Genomic DNA, 19,991 nt, shown 5'->3' on the forward strand with positions numbered 1-19,991 from the left:
ATGTACATTTAATGCAGAAAAATTTTAACTCTACTATTCTAAATCACAGATATTTTGCTTTTACTATGTTCTTTGGATTTTTATATATGTTAAAGAAGTTACATCTTTGTATGGAAATCTGAATTTTTCCTCTTATTCCAGCTTTTCTGTGTGACTTGCCAATTGTCTGGTTTCAGTCAGAAGAGCTCTCTCAATGAAAATCAATGTATTATTTGGTTATTTATAGCCCAGTCTGACTACAAGGTTTAAGCACCAAGAATTTAACAAAGTAGACTAATGAGGTTTCCAAGACAGTTTTGATATGGAAAAAAAGATTAGATATAGGTTCAACATAGTCCTTTAAGTTGACATAGGAAATGAATTTAGAATCTTTTTGGTTTGCCCATAACCAATTACAGTGCAATTGATGTTAACAAATCTGACCTAGCAGGATTTTAATCTACAACCTGGCAACATTTACCAATTTCACAGCTACAATTCTTTAACTTAATATCTCTCAGGCAAACCAAAATAAAATAATACCATAATTTAATAAAGAACCAACTAGTTCAATTTAAAGTGGCATGGAAAAAAAAGAGATAATACTGTAAGGTAGAAAGTTATCAGCGTTAGCTTTGGAATCTAAAGCATTTCCAACAAAAACTCATTATAAAAAGTCTAAAAGTGGTTTCAAAAATTCCTCTAAAAATGATCAAATTATTTAACTTAGAATTGTCATTTTTGCCCCATCCCTGTCTTCATGTGACAAGCTGCTATTCCCTTTCATTTCTCAGGGGTTTTATTTATTGCATTTATTTTATTTATTTCATTTCACAGAGTATTTTAAAGGCAAATTCTCTTCCAGGATCAGAGTTAATAGGTAAGGGAATAATAACTCTGTTAATTGAAGTATGGAACTGGGAAGGGCAAGTACTTAAAAGCCATTTACACATTTTTGTTTCAATAAAAAGTATTGTTTTATTAAAAACAAATTTGAAGCTACATGTGCATACACGCATACAGAATCATTTTCCTGCCTTAGGCTTGCATGGTGATTCATGGAAGTATAGACTATTTACAGATATAAATTTTTCAGTTATTCAAGAACAAAATAACTTTCCAGAGGAGGGATTGGAGGGTGATTACCCACGGTGAAAAGCAATCATAGAGGATTTGTGAAAGCGGTTTGAATTACTGTTAATCATCTGAAATACTTGTATATTAAGAGTTGTTTATTATGTAAAACTAACAGCACAGTAGATAATAAACACTGCAGCATTCTACTTTGTGGGACCTTGAATTCCCTGGCCAATCAGTTATGTCATATATTGGAGAAATGTCCTCTTCCTCCACTCACGGTCCATCCTCAGCACCTAGAAATGACTGGCCTCCCCAAAAGGCTGGAAAGCCCCAAGTTTTGCAGTAGCACCAGAGGAGTTGAATATGCAGCTGCAGAAGCATTTCCATCCAGTTCATCCCCTACATTACAGACAAACTGACAAGTAGTAAAACATGCTAGAAAACAAACAATAAGCAATAGATTATAAAAGTAGACAATGACATTTTGCCTATTTCTTGACAAATAGTATACGTAATTTAAGTATATTTATGAACATAGATTTGTATGGCTTGCATGTTCAGTGTATGAAAACTATTGTTTTGAGTCTTTCAGATATAAAACAGTAAGCTTGTTGTTTAAGATATATTTCACCTCAGTACATGTGCATCCCGTAATTATTTCACACCACTTTGGCTTTTTCTCTTATGCTTGTTACTTTTGTTCACGTTGAACTGGCATTGTGTGTTATTGCCATCCACACCCTCTTCACTACCGTACTTCTTATAGTCACATAAATAAATACTGATACCTAGATGCATTTATGTACAACCCTTTACCTGGGAAGGAGTTTGAAAATAATTGTGAAATGTTTAGCTGTCCTTCAAAAACACCTTTTGCTTATATATTTAGAATGATGTTGAGAGAGTAATAAAAATTTAGGCAGTTCAGATCATGTGTCCTGGAAAGTTCAGTAGCACCTTTGAGAAAGTTGCAAGGGGACCTGATAATAAGAATGGCAATCTTCCTCTCCCTGTCATCCTGTTATTATTATTCTAATGTATATTAACCTGTTGCTTTCTATAGCCACCACATAATAAATAGAAAACCATACATAGTTTTTTAAGGCAAAGTGTATGTTTTGTTCAAGGATAAGTTCCAGCCATCACTGTTGTAAGCATGACGTATGAGAAAGCTGTGATAATAATGGGAAGCTATTAGGGATAAACAACAAGAATGGGAAGAAAAAAGGGGACCTCTCTGCACAGTGCGGGAGAAGGGATCCTTCTATGAGAGTGGAATTCATGATATACATAGTATGGCCCAGCTGTTTGGGAACATTAAAAATCCCTTCGCTTAAGCTGTTGAAAGCTGCAAAAAAGACCAAATGTTTTCCATCTCAAAACACATTTTACTTAGCTGTGTTTTGAAAGCTGTTATCTAAACATTAGGGGGGAAAAAAATCAGCATATTCTAACATGATTTCTTCCTTGGGTGCAAATCAGCAGTTGTAATTTAATTTAGGAAAGAAAGTGAAAAAAGTAGAAGGAAAAGGCACATTTTATTCTCCTACCTTCTTGTTTATCTTTCCTTAAAGTATTTGAAGAACATAAAACAGGGAAATAAAAAAGTCACCAGCATACAGTTTTGTTAACTTATCTCGTGAACGTTAAACATTATGCCTCAAATTTCGTATGGTACATAAAGTGTTTCGCCCGGCAATATCATGTATATAGCACTTCAAAAAAGCCAGTAGGACAGCCCACTAAATGTAATGGATGTGTAACAGCAGATCTTTAGATCTCTTGTATTTAGCATGACAACTTCGGGTTCTTTAGGAGCTTTAAACATGATATCTCAAACCCCGTATTTTTTTCCTAGTGATGAAAAACATAGACTAATTACAAACTTCTCGTATATTATAGATGGCTTGACCATCCGGGGCAGTTGCAACATTTTGATTATACTGTATCTCCTTTGGTTACTGGGATTAATCAGTTTTACAACTTCACCTTGTTTTCGTGATGCATTTTCATCTAATTTCTCACTGGAGTAAACGCTCACTGAGCACAGTCAGAGTCTGAAAATGCGTTCTCTAATGGCACAGTAAACACTTCATTTCTATTACTGGAAGGTTTTAAGGTGAAATCTTAGCTGCTATCTGATTGCATGCATCCATATATGTCTTCACTAAATTCTTGAAGAGCTCTTGTTAAGCAGTTTTAGAAGATATCTTAAAACAAAGGACCTGATTCCTACTTTAAGACTTAATTCTGTAAACCAACTTATTTCCTGTCAAAACGTAAGCTGGCTATTATGTAGAACAGACTTTTGTCAGAAAACTTTACTAGGAATCTGGCTTAGACAAGAATACACCAGGGGGTCCGTGGCTTGCACCCAGGATGCAGACCGCAAGTGTTTTTCAATGATAATAACACAAGGAAGTTTGAAGCAGTGTAAAGAATCAGATAAGGAAGCTGATAGCAAGGGCCAGCATTCTGGATTTAGGAGGAAACTGCCACTAATAACCCCAACCACCTTCCGTGGGCAAAGAGACATAATTATGGTTTAGTGACATAATGTTAAACATCGAATTTCATTGTTTTTACTAGCATCCCTATTATGCCAGATGCATGGTTGTGGACAGAAAATTAAGAAATTGTTTTGTTTTCTTTTACTTTCACCTTTATATTTTTACACAAATCTAAGTGACAAACATAAGATGAGGATAGGTAGGTAATACACTTTCTGAGGTCACTTTTGAGAACCTTAGTGGATTAAAATTTTACTTCTAAGAAGTGCCTCTCTGTCTCAAGTACTGAATTTCTTTTTCATGTGTTTTTTCCTAATGGACTACAGTTAAAGTATGTTCATCAATGAGAGAGTAACTGAAAAAAATGGGATGATGCCATAAACCAAGCATTGGTACAAATTTGTCCTTACTCTGATTATGATTGAGCCTTAGGAACATTATGTCTCTTCTCTGGCCTCCGTGTTCACATTTGCAGAATGGCTGCATTAATTACTTATATGCTCTATAGATTCACTGATGTCTCCAGAGTTTATAGTGGTCTTGAAAATGCCCCTTGTGGGCTCTTTCTTCATTTATCTAATATGCTTTGTTAAACCAAGGTTAGCATCCCTTAGGCTCCCTGTCAGTCAGTGGTTGGCTCAGAGTGACCCTGAATTTCAACTCTTAATATCAGACAGATGACGTCTTTGGCAAATTAGGAGACCAATCTTTCTGATCTTTATGTCTGAGGTAGTGCAGTTTGGGGAAAAGGTTATAGCAGAAATATTCAGTCATTATTGATCAGGGTTTGATTCCCATCTTTAATACTTAACAGTTGTGTGACTTAGGGCAAGTAATTTACTCAATCTTACTGAGTTCAGTTTTGTCATCTATAAAACAAGGGTAATAATCACTTATAGCCTGTTAGTTATTAAATGAAATGATGCATAGTAAGCATTTGACATAGAAGAGAGACTTAATACATGATTGTATTATGATTATTATATGTCTTACCATCTTATCATTATCTCTTGCTTCTGAGACTTCAGCTGCTTGCTAATTGGTCACCTGGCATCCACTTGCTGCACCCCAGTTCATTTGTCACATTGTTGCCATTGGAGGATTAAAGATGAGAATTCGGCAAAGATCGTGTCTGATTTCTTCCCAGAATGAATGAATGAATGAGTAAAATTAACAGACTGACTGATGTCAGAAAAATAAAAATATTTAAAGACACCTGCTTTAAAAGAAATGATGGATATTGGGGGCCTGGGTGGCTCAGTCAGTTGAGCATCCCACTCTTGGTGTTGGAGCGGATCACGATCTTAGGGTCCTGAGATTGAGCCATGTCTGGGGCTCCGCATTCAGCAGGGAATCTGCTTGAAAGATTCTCTCCGTCTGCCCTTTCCTCTTCTCTCTCTTGCTCTAATAAATCAGTAAATCTTAAAAAAAAGATTTATAATAAAAAACAAACAATTTACAAAAAAGTTAAATCCATGGGTTGATTTTAAAGGGCTTACAACACACATACACACACACACCAGCAATGAGCATATATATTTAGGCATTATGCTTAAAATTTGGAAGTGTTTTATGATTTTTGTTATTTTTATAATTACTATTGCAAATAGGTTGACTATGACATAGACTGCATCTTTCGTTGTTCAAGAATATGGAAAACCCCATTCTCTGAAATCAGATATGTCTAGCTTACCTACAAAGCATTATGCCTGGATATGTACTTTAAGGCTGTTATCAGTTATTCTTAGGTTAATAAAAAATTACCCTAGAAATTTCATGAATCATCTATTGCTTTTAGATTTTTACCAGAACAATTATTTTTCAATGTTCCTCTAATTCATGTTAACAGATTCACCCAGCACTGAGCATAAATCTGCCTGGTACATTTGAATCCATCAAGAAAATTAATCTTTGCTTAAATCACACACAAGAGTATACACATACCTAAGATACTATAATCATATTTTTTAAATATATAGGGATGATTTTATACACCTGAGGAACAATAGAGATTCTGGGTTTTATCAAAGCAATGAAGCAAACATTGAAAATACATTTAACTTATGTCTGGCACATAGTAAAATCCCCAGAAATACTCTTTTCCACTTTCGGCCAGACTTTGAATGAGTACAAGTCTCACTTGTCCCGTAAAGCTTCTCTCACATGCCAGCCTTCACACATCTCTCTCCTGTCTGAATCTTTGTAGCACTTATCATTTGAGCCACATAATTTAGTACTTAATGACTTACAATCTTGTGCTATTTGCTGTTCTTTCAAGTAGCTTAGTCTTGTCTCTCTAGATAGATTGCATGGGCCTGAACAGCAGGGACAGTGGTTTATATTAATTTTTTATTTCCTTTGGTTTCTAAACCTTACCCTGCAGCATATTTAGCTTGGTTATTTTCAACTGTGAATCAAGAGCCAAGGCATTGGAGAGCATGGTTTGTGATAGAGGAGACATTCCAGAGTTATTCTGAAACCCAAGAGTTCATGCAAAATGTGTGTGTGTGTGTGTGTGTGTGTGTGTACATGTGGTCTTTTGTATGCATACAGTAATTAGAAAAAGAACTTCAAATTAGACATAGACTGGGGCACCTGGGGCTCAGTGGGTTAAAGCCTCTGCCTTCGGCTCAGGTCATGATCCCAGGGTCCTGGGATCGAGCCCTGCATCAGGCTCTCTGCTCGGCAGGGAGCCTGCTTACTCCTCTCTCTCCACTTGCCTCTCTGCCTTCTTGTGATCTCTGCCTGTCAAATAAAATCTTAAAAAAAAAAATTTTATAAAAAAAATTAGACATAGACTTCCTAACTTAGAGATTATGATCCATTCCCACTTTCAAAAAAGGAAGTTGTAGACTGCTATGTACAATATAACTCTATTTTGGTAAAAACAAATATTGAAACTTTTATAGAAATACATATATTTCTTTGTTTTGTGTGAGCAAAGAATACCACAAGAAAAACAAACTGGGCTGAATATTGATTGCCTCTGAAAAGTGAAACACCTTTGTGTTGTATTGTTTGATTGGCAAAACATATATTACTTTTGTAATTTGAAAAGCTTCAAAGAAAATGTTTAAAAATGAAAACCACAAAGGAAATATCAAAGTGAAGTGGAGTGATAAATAAAATTATCAGATTTTCTGGAAGAGAAAAAAAAAAAATATATATATATATATATATATCTCCAGCCTCTTTGCTGAGATAGGTGGAGAACCACTAGCACTATGGGAAAAGCTAAGAATCAAAAAGTTCTGTTTTCTAGCCACAGGCCCAGCACTTACTAGCATTGGGACCTCAGGCAAGTTCTCTAATGTCTGCTTCTCCTTTCTCAGTTTTATTATGGTGATAATTTTACTTGTCATGCCCTTTCATGGTTTTGTAACCTCAGTGGCTTAATTAATTTAAGTGGAAAGTATATCCCTTGGAAAGGATAATGGGTATCCCTCCTATGCTCTGTGTCCTGTCTGATATAGTTTGCTTGGTACTTAGACAAACCTGGCAATCTCTCGGGGAGCCTCTGGGAATGGTAGCCAGCAGCCACTTTATCAGAAGTGGTTGTAGCTCCTAGGAGAGGTCCTGCTACCTCAGGCAAGGGGCAAGGTCCTAGTCCATGAGGAGGGCGGAAGGGGAGAGAAAGAAATTGCTAGTGTTCTTTTTCATTGATGCATTTGATATTGATATGTTTGTATTGCCTTTCTCCTAGCTTTGGGCTGGAACTGGGGGCAACTCCTGGGAAACAGCTTAGCAAGACACTTCTTTGTTCAAAGATCAACATCTTAGTCCTTTTATAAAGACAACAAAAATCAGTCTGAATTTGCAAAGTAGCTAACCCTCGTTTGGTACATGTTCCCAAACCATGATGTCCTATGTGATGGCTCTGGAGACAGAACACAAAACTTTCCGAAATCTTGCCATAATGTCACCACTCTGAAACTTGTCGTGACTGCCTTTTTCTGTTTTCAATCCAGTATAGCCTAAAGTCCAATAGTCTTTGGAAAGCATTCCATAATTAGGCCTTATCAAGTCTTAGTCACTAATGCTTCTTAATTTTATGGCTTCTAGGGAGTCCTAATGAGAATATTGAGCAACAGTCCATGAGCAGAAATGGAAGTGGGTATTGTTAGATGAGAGCATGAAAGCGTCCCTTTGGAGCTACAGCCCACGGGGCCAAATGCGGGCTGGGGGTGCTCCTTCACAGGCCTTAATGCCCTGATGACTGAAGGTCAGGCCACTGAATTCTCCATATCCACCAAAGAGCTTTGGCTGCTGTATTTTATATCTATTGCTGCATAATAAGTTACTCCCAAACTTCGTGGCTCAAAACAATACTAAACAGTCATGATTTTCAGTTGCTATGGTTCCTAAGTATCCTCAGTTCTTAAGGACATCAGAAGCCGCTTAGCTAGCTGGGTGGTTCTGGCCCAGGGTCTCATCAGGTTTCAGTGAAGATGGTAGCTGCGGTCATCTGAAGATCTGACCAGCTTTGGAGATACATTTCTGATGGCCACTCTCTCGCATTTGTGGCCCCAGCCAACAGAACAGATTTTTACGCCGCAGACGGCACTCCTTCGACTCTGATGCTCTGCATTTCACACCAGCATCTCACTCTGCGTATCTTCTTTCCTTTCCCTCCAATGCTTCATGTCTCATTTCCCCCACATTTTGAAGAATTGTTTTGTTCAGTAGCTTAGCTCAACTTACAACTGAACTGTAATTCAAACATTTCTGTTCAAGGTTTACTGTAAAAACGTGTGACTTCCAGTAGAATCATGAAGACTCCTGTTTCTCTTCATGTGCTTTCTTTCACCTATCTCCAAGACACTCTTCTCTTAGGAAATATTTCTCCTCACTAGCATTGGAAAGCTTAATTTAATGTTAGGGACCATAATGAGTGTTTATTCGTATTGCTTCTTTTGGTTATTCTCTGGTGCTCTCTGTTTCCATTTCTGTTTCTCTGAAACAACCTCTACCTGCGTGGCAAAAAATAAATTAGGAGAAAAAACGTTTGTCTTCGAATGTGAGGATGTCTGAGAAGAATAAACTATAGCAGGCATTTATATAGAGGATAACTATTTTATAGTTAGGACTTTTAATGATAGCTAATGTTTATGAGGTGTTTACATGCTATGTGCTGACCTAAGTGCTATGTGTGGATTATTTTATTTCATCATCTCAATAGCCCTATGAGATACTATCATTATCTTCATTTACAGATGAGGAAGCTGAGGCACATGTCACTAGCCTAGCATATAGTGAAGCTGTGATTTAAATCCAGGCTGTCCTACTCTAGTCTGCAGTTTTAATCACTACACTGTCTTTCCTCCTTATGAGTCTCTGCTATGCCCCAGGCATTATGCTAAGTAATTTTTTAAGATTTTATTTATTTATTTGAGAGAGAAAGCAAGAGCATGAGCCAGGGGAAGATGTGTGGGAGAGGACAGGAAGAGGGAGAGGGAAAGGGAGAGAGAAACCTAAGCCAACTCTGCACTAAGCCTGGAGCCCAACATGGGGCTCAGTCTCACAACCCTGAGATCAGACCTGAGCAAAAAGAAAGCAAGAGTCAGATGCCCAAGTGACTATGCCACCCAGGTGCCCCAATATACTAAGTTCTTTATATACATTATCTCCAGTTTAATCCTGATAACCTATGATATAGGGGCCATTATTATCATTTTAAAGACTGCATCAAGAAATTTAAGCAACTATCTCAGTATTATATACCTAGATGAAGAGTCCATCGCAACCTCCCACATCAGAGTGCTACAGCTTAGTTGGAAACCGTAGATGAGACTGAGGGCTCACGAGCCTGAGTGAGCTCATGTTCGCAGGAAGGGAGAGACCTGGGAAGAAGATCTTCTTGTTTCATTCTGGCAGCTTACCGCATTCAGTCCATCACCTTCCCTACTAAAGGATACAAGAGGCAGGTTATTTGCAAAAACAGACTGTTGACAACACATCCTGGGTATGAGTGATCTGAGAGTTGGGTCATGTGAATCCTGCAGGATTCACCACATCACCTGGACAACATTAAGCAAAATTTGGTGGGACAGGGAAGAATTTAGATAGAAATGTTGCATTCATTTATTTGTCTTGATTACTTATTTTGTCACTGCTATGAAATATTTTTTAAAACCTAAACCATATTCTATCAGTTTACATTTTATTGAGGGCTTACATTCTGCAGTAAGCAAGTAATTGGAAATCAGGTGTAATCCAAATTTCCCTTGCTTGGCCCTTAAACCACCAGTGTTGATGTGAGTCACCTTGGCTTTGGTTGAATGTCAGAGAAAGTAATGTATAGTATTTGCACTCAGATGCTGCATTGTGTGAGAGGTGCATATCTCTAAATGTGAGAGTTACATACTCAACACAACAAGATATTCATCACAAAAGGCATTTGATGCCTGATTCCTATTGGGAGAACAGATGATTCATGTCTCTACCTCATTCTCTTTTCTGGATAAAAGATCATTCAGTCTTTCTCTCTCTCTCTCTCTCTTTCTCTGTCTCAAAACCCCTTCTTCTCTCTCTTCCTCTTCCCTTTCTTTCTCTTCACAGTAGTTGAACATCAGTAACTTGAATATGTATATGTTACAACATCACGATAATTTCCAAGATTAAAATTAAGCAAAATATATTTTGTAAAGACTTCAAATGACTTTCCTGAAATAGTTCAGAATTGATTACCAAGGAGATATGCATAAGAAATGATACACATTTATTATGATACTTTCTGCAGAAACAACAAAACCCACAAAATTAATACAAACACATTACATAGCCAGAGTATTTAGTAAATCATTTCAATTTGGTTCATCTACCCATATTTTTGAGGACATACAAACTTTGTTAGCTTCTTGTAAGAGTGAAAGTGGGGAGGAAAAATATAAACGTGTATAAGATGCAATGTGGTATTACACAAAAGCATGAGTTTAAAATTTAAAATCTGTAGTCATTTCAATCTTACCTTCCTAGGCTCATAATTTCAATTTTCTCCATCTGATTACTGGGTTCCATGTTTTATTTGTAAATTTGTAGTCCATATCATATGGGGATAGAAATTATGTGTGAATCAGTGTGCATACTTTTCTTTCCTCTTTAAGTATTTCCATTCATATCCCTTCTGGCATTCTCCATTCTAGTTGTAGGGCACTGCATTAGCAAGCCTGGATTTGTTTTCCAGCCAAGAACTATATATCAAAACACAAATACCTTTTGAGAATCTGCATCTTGGAAGTTGACTAGTACTTAATTCTGGAGTTTATAGACAGGCTATATTAGGATTTTATTTGATGCTGAAGATTGACTCAACAAAATTTACAGAAGATATTTTTAAAACCATGGCTGAAATCAATGTCTGTATATTCATACTGATACTGGGATTTTATTGGTACTTTAACCAACTGTTGGAATATATTTTGACATTTTACCCTTGATATGTTTCAAAAGAGATGTGACACCCATTCAATGAATTGTAAGCCCAACACACTTTTCCCGGCTCTTTTAAATTTTTTTATTGTTAAAGTGTCTGGCTGTGGCCATTGATGTAATAAAATGGAATTTTAGAATTTCCAACATAGAGAAAAGACAAATCTTTCACTAAATTATTGATAAGAAATTAGCCTATTGTTTCTTAATAATTCTGTAACAAACACGTCATAAAATCAGCACATACTGTCAAAGCTTTGGAGTGAAGTGTTAATTCTGGGGCCAGAACTCCCTGTTCAGTGTATGCCTCTCTAGTTAGAAAGCAAGCATTTCCAATAGATGACAAACTAATCATAGTCATTAGCGTTCTTTACAAAGAAGATTGTGTGGTCGCTCCTGTGAAATGTTCTGTTCCTCAGGATGATGAGTTAATTCATCTGGAACAACGTTAGTTCATCAAGGTTTGTGGTTTATCTAAAGATCAAATTCCTGTAATTTTGTATGCCATCTGATTTAAAGTCCACTTAGTTTAGTGGCTAAGCAGCCATCTGCAGGCACAACACATGAATCCAATATCAAAAACTAGAAAAAAGGAAAATTCTTAAACATTTAATTCAGGGATTCTTAGACTGAGATTGACTTGCTGCTTTTTTTGTTTCCCCCTCCTGGGGAAGTACAGATCTAGATAATGCCAAATCTTATTAAGGAAAGCCTAAATAATGTAAAACATTGTGTGTAAATATGCCCATGGTAAAAATCTATGCTTGAGGAGAGATTGTAATGGAAGAGGGTAGGAAAGAGTGGGTTGATTTCGAAATGAGATTACACACATTCCTTTGGAAGGCTCTCAGTACCATACTCTCAAATACAATTAGAGCAGTTCACAGGGCGAGGATCAATTGGCTAGAGTTTACTGATAACCTACTTCTCTTGTGAGCTTGATAGACTTTTCAGATGCTTTCAATTTGAATGAAAAGTTGAGCCTTAGTTTTTGTGTCTATTCCTCTATTAAAATTTTGAAGTAACATTTTTGATCAAGAGTTAAAAAAAATCAACAGATAGAAAAAATATTTAGAAGAATACATTTATACTTTTCTGAAACGGATGCAAAGTAACATAAAATTATTTCCCTTACATGTCCCAGTGGAAAGGGCAAGGGGCTTTCCATTCATGTTTAAATATTTTTGTTGATGCCCCATTAAACAAGTCAAAAGGTTTCTTTACTGAAGCTTTTAGAGTCTTAGAGCATTTACCATGTTGATGTTCATTGTAAAGCCCCAATGGGAGTTATCACCTTATTTAACCATAGAACACATTTCCAGGGAATACCTGTTAACCAGTCACTGAATAGAAAATGCTGGTGTGTCGGGTGTTTCTTGCCATTAAAGAGCCTATAGGTAGGTTGGCAAATAACAAAAATATTCCCAATGACCCTAAATATGAGGACTGACCAGTGATTGATTTTAATAATGAGTACTGTAAGAATTTCAAGGAAGGGTGTCTAGAGCGCTGTTTATGAGCTTGACAAATAGAATTATTATTGCTATTGTTTCATCTCCTGAATGCTGTGACTATCAAAGAAACATGAAGAGCCCACATGAACACAGTTAAAGGACCAAATGCTTCTGCTTACATCCTTAGCTTTAACCAGAGCTGAAGATTTGTTTAGAGGGAAGAATTAAGAAATGGACCTAGAAAGATAAATTTGACACCAAATTAGAGAGGAGATTGTACTTGGGATTAGGGGCTTTATTCTCTAGCAGAATGGGGTCCATCGGAATCTTTATTAGCATGTTTTTTCTTTGTTTTCTACCTATTTTGTTTTTAAAGGTAGGACATTTTTAGAACTTCATTATTGCAGGAAGGCGTATTTTTGGTATAAAGATGTCACAAAATTCAGGCCTACAATGACCAGGGCCTCCAGCAGGCCAGTGCCAGTGGGAAGGTGAAGGGCCCATGGAAACAACTGAACAGACTGACCAAGGCAATGACTGTTTACTGGGGTTAAGGGAAAGGAAAGAATCCAAGATGTTGCCCAGGTTGGCACTCAGGTAAAGGGCAGATAGTACAGAAAGAGACATTTGAGTGATGGGGAGCAATGAAGTAGGTGAAATAGCAGTGGTAGGAATTTCTATCTTAAAATTCCCTGAAAAAGACTCATCAGTTCATCAAATGATTCCCATGGGGAACAATGTTAAGTAGTCCAGTTGTCTTGGATAGTAAATGTAGCAATTCCTCATACATCTAGCTATGCTTAATTCACACTTGCAAGGAAAGTTCAGAGGTGGTTTCAGCCCATTATGAAAAGAAGCTGCTGAAGATGTCACTATGAATAAAACTTGATTCCATCTTGATGAATCTTACAATGACCCTTCAGGAGGGTTTTGGATTATTTTAATAATGAACCCTGAGGACCATTATAGATACTACTGTAAGGTAAGATAGAACTGGATATAAACCAGGAGGGAAGCACAGATGATTTGGGGTGAATGATGAAAAGGTCAAACTTGGTTGGTGGGAATCACAGGGCATAAAATGGAGGGGTCTTTGGGCAGATAAGATATTATCCAAGACAATCAAAGCAAAATGACTTGTAGGCTGAGGAAGGTAATGATTACAATAACAATTATTTCAGTAATAATAATAATAACTATTTTTATTGACCATATGCTGGGCACCATGCATGATTCTAAGTGATTTTCATTTATGGCTTTATATAATTTTCAAAAATGGGATGAGTTTATACTGCATTAGACAACTGAAACCCATGGAAGAATTTTAAACAGGGAAGTGATTAATAGCTGATACTTGGGAAGATGAACAGTGTTGAGCATAAACTGGTGGGAAGATAAGCTGTGGTCAGACGATCTTTTAGGAGGTAATTGCAGTAATTCAGACAAGAGCTAACAGGCATTCAAGCTGGGCTTCCAAGCTAGGTGGGAATGAAAATCAAGAAAGGTCCTGGTATATTTTTTCAGCAAACATCTACTGAATACCTACTGTATGCCTAGTGTTGAGTTAGGCTCTGGGCAATAGATGCAAATAAGATAGACCCAATTTTTGCTATTCTGGCACTCAGAACCCACCAGAGGACACAGGAGAGAATAAATTTCCTGGCCTTGGTAATAAACGTTGATCTAAAACTAATCTAGATGCGTGTGTGTTTAGGTGTGTGTACATGTGTACGTGGCTGCCTAACCCGGTCTTTAGGGATCTTGAATCTCAATGGCATTTTCCCTCTGCCTCAGAGCTCTCTCACTGATTGGCAGAGAATACAGTGGGGAAGCCAGGGTGGGCGGGGGGTGGAGGGGGTAAGGGGGTGGGGGTGGAGAACAAACTCAGCTGCAAGCCAGACAGAGACAGACATCTTTGGGGGTACCACAGCTTGAGAGAGGAAAAACATTTTTCTTCAAATTCTTCTGTTCCGTAGGTCAGGGTAAGGATTAGGGCAACTGGCATTGAAATGGAAGAAAGAGGATAGAAAAATACTTATATTTTGCCATTCCTCAAAATACAGACTAGACTGTCTTCCTCACTGCATGTGTATGTAAGTCTAGTCCAACCCAGTATCCCAATACCAGTAGTGCAAAATGTACAGTATTTTGACTTGTTCCCATGAACTCAGAGTAGTCCACACTCACATTACCCAGTTTATTTTCCCAACACTCCTGTTGGGCTGATATTATGAAACTTTCATGGAAACCAACTCAAAGGTTCAGTGACTTACCTATAGACACATAGCTATGAGTGGAGAAAGGAGTAGACAAATGTCTCCCAACTCACTTTCCCCACATAATTGTGAGTCTTAAAAGCACATTGGAATGGTGTTCTTATAGCCTCGGGGAAGAAGCTGACCCTAAAGTTATTGAATAATGTCTTGAAAGATTGAATTAATTAAAATTAATAAAATAATTAAAAGAAGTAAATTCTTAAAAGAGGTTAAGGCTAAGAGCATTTCATTCTTTGAGCTAAAGTTAGGAAGAATGAGGGATTTGGCTTTTTGAGACTAATTATAATCATGATCCAAGTTATTGTCTATTAAAAGAAAATATAATAGTAATTTTTTGCTCAGTGATCTACAATGCTTATTTCCCAAACAACCAGATTGATGTGTTATATGTTCCTTGGTGAATATCTGTTTTTCAGTTTTTGTGAATGTTTATTTGTTCATCATTTTTAAGGCACATTTTAATGTATACACATCAGATCATTAACCATTTCTTTTTTGGGTGGATAAAGAAGAGAAAAATGGTGTTTTGTTTCTCTCTCTCTACCAAAATTTTACTATATTTTATTCAAGTTTTTATAACAGTGTTTTCATTTAAACTTGGTATAAATTTTTTGTTGTTGTGTTTTACACACAACATAACCACTCAGCGTAATAGCTTAGGCCTGAAATACATCAAAATAGCCCAACAAAAAATATTTTAAATATGGCAGTCTTAATTGGAGTTTAGGAAATAAATCTCTGACTATAGTAATTTATTCACTAGAGCTGTTGTCTCAGCAAAGTATTTCATCTTAGTTTCCAAAGAGCTACTAGTCATTACTAAATATATTTAAAGTCAAAGCAAAAAAAAAAAAAAAGAAAGAAAGAAAAAGAAATTCACTTTCCTTCTGGTCAAATATACTATAAAACACTCAACTGGTAAGCAAGTCATCTGCAATTTTTTTTCTTTTAAAGATCAGATAGGTGATAATGCCTGTGTAGTTAATTAATAAAATAAGAAGTATTCACTGGGGAAACTTTTATATCACAGTATCTGTTATGACGGATCCCATGCTGTAGGGACAATAACGGGGTGCTAATTCTGAACGCACACAGTGCCGTCCTACAAAGACATCAAGATTTGTAGGAAATCAACCCTCCAGCAGTCCTGGCAAGCCAGACTGACCCCAGCAAATGAAAATAATCAAAAGTAATTAGAAGCGTGCTGGACTACTCCTCGGAGAGCCAAGCGGGAGAGTAAACATGCCTGAATCCTCGAGCCACTGCAAAGGCCCATGTCTGAGCTGTTAGGTGCCCTGACCTTGTCCACATAAAGATGTGATTTATGAAGTGCAGGGCACAGCAGCAGGGCTTCTGTCTTCTCCTGGAGAACCAAATTACTGAGGTGGAGATTAACATGCTTTCAGTAGGGCCCATTTCCAGACCAAGGGAAATTTTTTATTTACATTTTTTTTTTTACCTTTAATTTCCTTTTTTCTTTTCTTTCTTTCTTTTTTTTTTTTTTTTCCCCAACAGTTTCTTCCCCCACACCCATAGATTTAAAAAAAAAGAAGTCCATCAAGTGAGACCAGAAATATCTTTCCTGAGCAAGGATGGTATTTGTTGGTGATTATAGACATTCAGAATTCTTTTTGTTTGTAAATTTATTGTGCTAGACTGTTTTGTTGGGGTCTACCTACCCAGGACCACAGAATTCACCTTCAAATTTAGGAGGCCCATCTTGTGAGATACTTCCCTGATTAAAACATATAAACTAAAATTAAAATACTACCTTTGATTCCATGGCTTTCTGATCTGGTTTCTCTTGCTAGATGTTATGCTTCATTACAAAGCTTACTCTTTAGGTAAAAGGATTTGGGAGAAGAACTTGTAGGTGGTCAAGAATTCGGAGGGAAAGATAGTAGAGACAAATTGGAGTTTCTGTATTGGGAAAAATATTTATATGAGAATCAATGGGGAGTCTCTTGAATCCTAAAGACGTGTATTTTTCTTATCTTTGTCTCAGTTAAGTCAAATTTTACAAAATCCTATTCCCATGTGGAAAAGGAAGCATCGATTTTCTTTTTAAACACACATCAATATCTATACATGAAGCTAATTTAATTAGCAGGCAGTTATTGTTCGGCCAAATGTCAATTTCTCAGATTATTTCATGCTTCTTGATGTGAACTGTATGAAACAAGATTTAACAGGATCTCCATGAATGAAACTGCACTTTGGAAATGTAAAAATGCACTTGTATGTTCTTGAAAAGCTACAAAAAAAAAAAAAAACCAAAAAAAAAAAAAAAACCCAGTGTTAAAACAAAAATGTCAAGCTTGAACTTCAGTGTATATTTAGCCACCTCAAGAAACCCAAAGCTGTGGAATTAAGGGAACTCTACTTAGGCTGAGGTTATAAAGTGCCTTCCTCTATAAACTAAAAACATAATGTCAGGGTGAATGGGAACATACTTTATTAACTTTATGGTATTGAAAACTGCCAGCAAGTTGTCTTGTTTTTAAATATTGTCCTCTGCAGAGTGTTACAGGGCTGTTTGTCCACAGGAAGCCTATTAAAAGTGGACAGTGCAGTTATTTCATCTGGCTTTGGCTGGACTGCTTTTCTTTCCTTTAATGATGTGCTGGAATGTACCATGCCCATAGGGTCTCCATTAGCAGAACTTTTACTTCTGGGACAACCATGAAGTTTAAGGCTTAAAAGAGGCATCAGCTTACAGTCTTGTGGGAATCACTTGAATACTGGAGCACTAACTTCTTACTGCTTTAACTAATATATTGACTTATTTTAAATAAACAGTTACACAATGAAGGCGAGTCAGTGGCCTTATTGGAAATCTTTGAGCATTTTAAAGATTCTGCAATCCACGCAGATGGGGGAGGAAGGAAGGGGCCTGAGGAGGGTTTATGCCCTTTTCAAACCAGGAAGAAAACACATTAACCTCTCCCACCTCAGCCCTGCCATCAGCCAAAGGGGGATCTTTACAGCTCCCAGAAAAATCTATCAACTCACACATGAACCTCATATTTTCCAGTACCTTTTTCCTGGTAAACAACAATTAACAGAATGAGACAGAAAAAAACAATATTTTAATTCCTTCTGGGGAAAAAAAATGTTTTAAAAGTATGATTCTCTTTTTAAACTTTGCTGATGAATCACTCTATTTTCTGCTTTCCCCAGAGCTATACATTTGTTCTATCTAGTACATTCTTCCACTCCATTCCCTTAATATTTAGATCATTTGTCTTGATACATGTTTGCAAATTAAAGTTGGTTTGAGATTATAGTAAAACCATTATTTTTAATAGCCCATTTCAAGGGCAGCGCTAAACACTGCAGAACACGCATGTTACTGATTACTGCTGAGCAGACAGCGGCTTTTGCAGATTAATTTGTAACCAGGAACTACTGTAAACAGATTTCACCAGAAATCCCAAGGAATAAAGGGAATTGGTGGTGGTATTTGGCTCCTTGTATTTATTTATTGTTTTAGAAACCTCCTGATGGAAAGCAAGTTAACCAGGGAGAAAAAACCAGCCCCTTGCAAGCAGTCTTCTCCAGCCCTCTGTCTCCTCTTCTGTTTCACTTTTGGTGGGAGGAGGTGGGTCAGGGTCTTCTCCTAAGGGGTTCTTGTAACAGCAAGAGGCTCCTTCCATGAGAAATGAGGCCCATCTCACGACCCAGGGATTTCAGGACCCTAATTTTAAACTTCCAGCTGTGTCGTCCGGAAAAAGTGAGGGGACTCTGTCTTTACACGAAGTTATTATACAATCAAACAAGAGAGGGGGCGCGGAGAGGAAGAGCGAGGGAGAGAGATTAATATTTAGTGTTTGCCCGGGTCCTTCTAATGATTTCCTTTAGCCTTTCTCACAAGTTATTCAGTAGAGAGCAAGACTGATGACGATATTAATAAAATAATAACGACGAGGCTAAATAATCCCCCATCTCTCTAGATAAATCTTTCAAGGTTTCAGAGAGAGGGCGTTTACTCTTTTGGCCCTGTTTGGAGAAGAGAATGTCTTACGTAGAGCGAGCCGTTGCTCAGGCCGGTGTCTGCGTTGTCTGGACTGCGGGGTGCACTCGGCCAGGAGCCCGGGAAACGCCGGCGGGCCCACGCGCTAGGCGCAGGGCAAAGCCGGAGGCTCGCGCCGCGCGGGCGATAGCGGGTTCACCTGGGCGGTTGGAGCCGAAGCCGCAGTCTCGGCGCCTTAATTCGGGGCGCAACGCCATCTACCGGCCTCCTGCCGCATCTGCAAGTACCCAGACCTTGAAAGTCGCCCCGCCTCCCCCACCCAAACCCAATATAAGGGAAAAAAATTCGGAGGCCCTTTCCACGAAATCCTAATTTAGCCAGGACCTTCCACTGATTCTATCCGACCTTTTGTTTATCCACCGACGTTTCCTCCTTTTCAGAGCCGCTTTGTAAAGGGCAAGGAGGCGGGGGCCGCGGGGCCGGGGTGGGGGATTGGGGCACTGAGCTCTCAGACCCCCTGATCAGGCCGCACTGTCTGAAGCAATCGGTTCCCCAGATTACTTGTATTTAATACACAATGCATCATAAAACAAATCCCTCATCCTGACAGGAAGAAAATAGAACAGCTCATAGCTTGAGCCGGTCCAATTTATGGCTAAATTAAAAAAAAAAAAAAGGGGGGGGGTGCTCCGACAATGGGCAAGTTGAGGAAGGGCAGGAAATCAATGGCAGCAAACCGGGGGCTCTTAAAGGTTCTCAAGCGCCGAACTCTATGGGAATATCTGACCGGGTTTTAGGTTATTTACAAAGGATTTTTCCTGTCCTACCTACCACTGCTGTGCGATTTTCCCTCAAACAATGGCCATTATCTGAAATAACAGTTCAATGTCACAGATAACAGGCCACCGAAACGAATTAGTCACCACCTCTTGTCATTTTCTCTCTCCCACATCCCTCCCTTTTGTTACTATTTTTGTTTTTAAATCAGCATTTTGGGGAGATATACATCTACTAGATTTACACGTCTGTTTGCACTTGGAGAAAACAAAAAGGGGACTTGGCGGTGTCCCCGCTTGCTGATAAAGTTTAACATAAGCGCGCTTTCCATAGCCTTTCCCTCCACCCCTCCCCCTCGAGGGTCCCTGGACTTGCTTACTTTGCTTCACTTCCATTGTTGAGCTGAGAAGTTGGATTTGTTCATTTGTTTTTATGAATGGAGTTTTGTGATAAAAAGCATTTATTTCCATTTAACCGGTGGGTTTTACTAAGTTTTCCAAGGTTGGCTAAAGGT

General features: G+C 37.9%; 1 protein-coding gene and 2 long non-coding RNA genes across 14 annotated transcripts in view; 2 read left to right on the forward strand and 1 right to left on the reverse strand.

Moving 5' to 3' along the window:
* The window catches only part of LOC131824891 (uncharacterized), a 23,497-nt gene extending 18,820 nt beyond the window's left edge, over positions 1 to 4,677 (forward strand). Inside the window, exon 3 of the long non-coding RNA XR_009351028.1 lies at positions 4,591 to 4,677. This is a non-coding gene — a long non-coding RNA (uncharacterized LOC131824891). The remainder of the gene's footprint in view (positions 1 to 4,590) is intronic.
* MECOM (MDS1 and EVI1 complex locus) overlaps positions 1 to 19,991 on the forward strand; it is a 543,943-nt gene that overhangs the window by 459,463 nt on the left and 64,489 nt on the right. Inside the window, exon 1 of one of the 10 annotated variants that reach the window (XM_059163533.1) lies at positions 18,888 to 18,979. The exons of the other annotated variants lie outside the window; for them this stretch is intronic. The gene's annotated coding sequence lies outside the window, so the exon portion shown is untranslated. Of the gene's footprint in view, positions 1 to 18,887; positions 18,980 to 19,991 lie in introns of those variants that run through there. 10 annotated transcript variants of the gene reach the window in all.
* On the reverse strand, positions 932 to 18,890 carry LOC131824890 (uncharacterized). Of its 3 annotated transcripts, none has more exons than XR_009351025.1 (5): positions 18,752 to 18,890; positions 16,499 to 16,565; positions 9,291 to 9,473; positions 4,563 to 4,708; positions 932 to 1,458 (listed from the first exon to the last, which is right to left on the reverse strand). It is a non-coding gene; the product is annotated as an uncharacterized LOC131824890 (long non-coding RNA). The 3 variants fall into 3 exon arrangements; XR_009351027.1 differs by having other exon boundaries at positions 932 to 1,474; XR_009351026.1 differs by having other exon boundaries at positions 4,563 to 8,539.

Source organism: Mustela lutreola, chromosome 2 (assembly GCF_030435805.1).
Source record: "Mustela lutreola isolate mMusLut2 chromosome 2, mMusLut2.pri, whole genome shotgun sequence".
Classification (NCBI taxonomy): Eukaryota; Metazoa; Chordata; class Mammalia; order Carnivora; family Mustelidae; genus Mustela; species Mustela lutreola.